The sequence below is a fragment of the Cryptomeria japonica genome, chromosome 1 (genome assembly GCF_030272615.1).
Source record: "Cryptomeria japonica chromosome 1, Sugi_1.0, whole genome shotgun sequence".
Lineage (NCBI taxonomy): Eukaryota > Viridiplantae > Streptophyta > Pinopsida > Cupressales > Cupressaceae > Cryptomeria > Cryptomeria japonica.
Window position 1 is genome coordinate 561591223 of NC_081405.1, and position 5082 is coordinate 561596304.

The following is a 5082-nucleotide window of genomic DNA, read 5'->3' on the forward strand; positions in this document are numbered from 1 at the left end:
CCGATAGCCATCACTAAGTGCTCCCAAGAGTCAGGCAGTGAACACAACAATAGCATGCAACATTCTTCTTCCTGAATGGACACACCAATAGAATTTAATTGTGCAATAACCATGTTGAATGTATTCAAGTGGTATGCCAATGGTGTTCCTACATCCATCTTCAGAGAGTATAATTTCTTCCTCAGGAAAAGTTTATTCACCAAGGATTTGCCTTGATAAATCTCCCCCAACTTAGTCCAGAGTAGATGTGTAGTCTTCTCCTCATGGACATTTAACATAATAGAGTCAGCAAGACATGGCCTGATTAGACCCCTTACCTTCTGGCTAGCTAAGTCCCAATCTTCTTGCTTCATGCCTGAAGGCTTAGAAGTTGCAGTCACAACACCCCAAAGATCTTTATCAACCAACAAGTCTCCCATCTTGAGTTTCCATAGTTCGAAACTGGAACCATTGAACTTCTCCATGTCTATAAGCCCTGAGGTGCTCGCCATCTCAACCTATAAAACAAGTAGACACTTTGCAAGACTCCCACTAAAATAGAACTGACACAAAAAATCAACCCTACCCAACAAGGATAACAAAATGGGCCAAGCTCTGATACCACTTGTAAGGAAAGCAAGTGTAGAAATTCGCTTTCCTAATGTCAGTTTGCAGGGGAGAATAGACTAGTGTATACAAATTTTCAACATTTTACAAAGAATGACACAAGCATGAGCATATACAAATAAACAACAAAGAGAGTGAACACACGGAATTAATGTGGGAAAACCCTTTTGGGAGAAAAACCCACCACCAATAGAAAGAGACTTTATTATTAGTATGTCAAATACAATAAAGTTCACTCTGCAGATTTTCTTTCACTCTGTCGAACGATTGTTCCAGATGTACCAAAACCACACTCGGATAACAATACAGGACACTCAATGGCTATCGTAACTATGCTTGTGCATTCGATTTACATTTTATTTCTAATATCAAAATGGTTGGTCGTTTAATCTAAGCAACTATAGCAATGGCTTGAAGTCTAATTGTCTACTTGCGTCGGTCTGCATTCATGGAAAAACAATTATCCCACATGCAATAGGGAGTAGAGTCGGTTCATATTCATCTACACTGACGCTCTCATCCTTAATGTCCGAGTGGTCACCTTTTTGGATCTCGGTTCAATCTTACACCAATGTCGATCTTCGCTCCATCGTCCATCGCATAGACCACAAACATGTTACTCCAATCTCCAATGAACCGGTAGGCGACTCCACCAAAGTAACTCCAAAACCGGTCGGCTCCATCGGACCATCGTGATAGCCTTCAACCGGTAAACCCAACCTCTCGATGATACCCAATCTCCAAAGGCGACTCCATCGGGTCATCGACAAGACAGATGAACTGTTACCCCGATCTCCGATAACTGAGAGCGGTCTCATCAGCTCATCAGAATAAACACTGCGAGGTTACTCTGATAACCTAAGGTGGCCTCATCGGGTCATCAGCTCACGCCCAAAACTGTTATTCCGATGAGCGAAGCCTCCGAGACAGAACATGACGGACTCATCGAGACTTCGACGTAGCCTTCAGCACACTAACCCGATACCCAATTACCGAAGGCAACTTCGTCAGATATCAGCTTAACTCCAGACCAGAACCCCCAATAGCCGATAACAACCCAAACGGACTAAGACCGCTCCATCAGGTATCGGAATAGCTTCCAATAGGAACACTTGATAGCCGATGACAAACCCAAACCACGTAAGACAGCTCCATCGGGTCATCGGCACAACTCTGATGCAATCTTCCACTCTGTTGTTCCATCGGTGTAGGCTAGCCCGACCAACCCGAACATGTCAAGTGAATTAGAGGCACATTTCCAACAATATATATATATACACACACACACACACATATGTGTGTGTGCAGACGCATATATGTGTGTGTAAATGTGTATATATAAACATATATATATATATATATATATATCACACACACACACACACACATGAAATAACCAAATCTGAATTACCAACCACTGCCAAAATAATATTTAACTATCGATTTTTAATATTATAACAACCAACAAAAAAAAAATTAGTGAAATGTATTTAGTTGGCGACATGAAGGAAGGGGTTTACCCCCATTCCACAGCATGATTGAAGGGATTTCCATCCCCCCCCCCCCCCACCCTCCCCCGCTATGATATATATATATATATATATATTAAAATTAATTTTTAAAAAAATAAAAATTCTTTCCTTCTTTGCAAAATGCAATAGGGGTTTTTTTTTAATAATAAATTTAATTTTCTTTTTCAAAATAAACTCTTTTCTGTAGAATTTCAACAAAAGTGAAAATTAAAATCAGACAAAAGTTGTAAATAAAACATCATAATCATCAAATTGAAATGTCTTCCTGGGGTTTTCCAAAAAATAAAAAAATTAGTTTTTCTATCTGGCTTTCAAACCACAATTTTTTTTTTCTTCACAACACAAGCTGGAAAAACAACAACTCTCATTTTTTCTGCTCTCAAGATTGGGCAAATTAAAACCCCTTTTTTTCAAATTCACATAAAAGGATCCAAACAAACAGGAAAGAATATCAATAAAAATTAGATTCCCCATCTCTTCTTCCTTCCCAAATAGAGAGAAAACCAGAAAACAAACAATTGACAAACAGACACAAATAAACAAACAGAGGTTTTCAAAAACCCAACCTTCCGTAGCTTTCCTAGCGAGAAATCTGAGAAGAGCTCCCCATCTCCATATACCAGAGCTTTCACCCAAAACCCCATTCACCAGCAGAGTGGAAAATCTCCAAAATGAAAATCCATCCCCCTTTTGAATTTTTTTTCAAATATATAAAGCAATTTCCCCAAAAATCTCATTTAGGGCAAAATTCACTTTTTAAATTAAATAAATAGAAAATCTAATTTCCTTTTACAACATTTGCATGACTATTTTAAATAAACAATTCTATTATTCATTTATTTTTTCTTTTCAACACAAAAGTCAATAAATAATTTCAGAACTAATAAATAAAAATCAATTTTCTTTCTCTTTTATTTATTTTTATTTAACAATTACTCGAGCCAAAATATAATTTTCACTAATAATCCAACATTCACTCTAACTAGACAACTAAGAATAATCGGTTATCTAATTAACCACAAAATAAGATCTTGATTTAATTTATCCTTAATTCCATTTAAACACACAACACACATTAATTACTCATTAACTAATCAAAAAGAGAATAATTAAATACACAAAACACATAACACGCAAAACTCAACTTAAACAAAAAAAGGACATGACCCACATACCAACATCGAAAAAGTGGTCTGCTTGGTGAACTGACAGGGTAGACAATAGACTAATGATGCTCACAATCGAGCAAGGTTAGGGACGACATTAGGGCCTAAGAACTACCTCCTTCACTTCCATCAGATCAATTATGTACGCTCAAATCTGTGGAGCCAAGTGGAGTCAATACTGTAGACGTATAAAAATGACCATATTCCTAAATGAATATTTTATGTTCATTTCTCTATTTAATTAAATCCAATTTAATTAATTCACCCACATTCCTCTATTTAAATTAAGTAAATTACTCAATTTATTTAAATTAAATTCACTAGGCCTCTTTTGACATTTAATAGGATAAATCATTTTATTCAATTAAATCCCTTCTATCCACTTTTAATTAGATTCCAATTTAATTAAATAGTTTACCCTAAATTGAATAAATCTAATTTATTTGATTTCCCCAAATTACAACCAAAATTGAATTAAATTCATTTTATTCAATTAAAGTCTATTATCCCTTCATCCACTTGCAAAATCTTACATCTCCCACTTGCATCCTAACCCTATTCATAATTTCTTCTAGAATCCATCTAATCCTAATCAATTAACCCAAACCCATTCATTATCCCCTTTCCCTAAATTTGAGGAGGTCACTTCTCAAATTTGGAGTAAAGTCTTCTAAAAGTATTAAAGTCTTTATCCATTCAACAAGCTAACTTGTTGAATACCCCCAAATTTGGAAGGACTCTTACAAATTTGTCCCCAAAGTCTTCATAACCATTAATGGTTAACTCAACCCTCTAGCATGGTTAAAGAATTTCCCTAAACTCAACCTCCATGTAACCCAAAGGTCTCATCAAGCATTTATTGCTTTGACCATGGTTATCCTTAATCCTTTGCACAAGAGTTTATCCTTTGGGTAAAACCTTTATCCAATGGGTAATCTTAAATTAACCATAACCCTTACCCCTAAGATAACTATGAGGTCTTCTCAAGCATTTAATGCTTCCTACCTCTCTTCTCAACCCAGTCTTATGTTGACATTTGTCACCATTTCATTGGTGCCAATTGCAAACATGGATTCCCAACTTTCAAACTTAGCCCTTGATTAACTCCTTCAATGCTGGCCATCCATTGCCCTATTTTTGCTATAAATAGAGCTCTCATTCCTACATTTTTATATATCCAAGTCTTTAGCATCACACTTCTATTAAAATTTATCCAAGCTTTAATATATCATTTGTGCTCATCATTTAGCCTCACTTTTCAATAGGAATTAATCTAAATATGCATGTTTAGACTATTTTCCTTATCACTTAGCTTAATCATAGACTAATATAGCATGCTAGGATAGTCTTGTTACTAATCTTGTCATCTTATAACTAATTTATTGTATCTATAGGATCATGTATAACTTAGGATGCATTTCATCTTAAAATCAACAAAAGCATCTCTCATTCTTACATTTGTCATCCCTAAACCACTTTGCTCAGTGATCTGAGAGCAAAGACATTGGTTTGAGGGACCTTGTGAGATAGAGAACCATGGAACCAACCTTGGGAAGTTGAGCCATACTTCATGACTCCATAGCTTGCACCAAGAAGTCCTGTGGGTGTGTGAGCAAGGCTCCTTAGACTCCGTTTTCTCCATATTGAACTCTATCAACCCACTTTTCCGCATACATTTCTGGCGCCCACCGTGGGGCCCGATGCCATATATCAAATCGGTTTTTAAATTTAACCTCTTTTTTAGGTACGCGGGAAACGAGAATCAACGCATGGGAAAC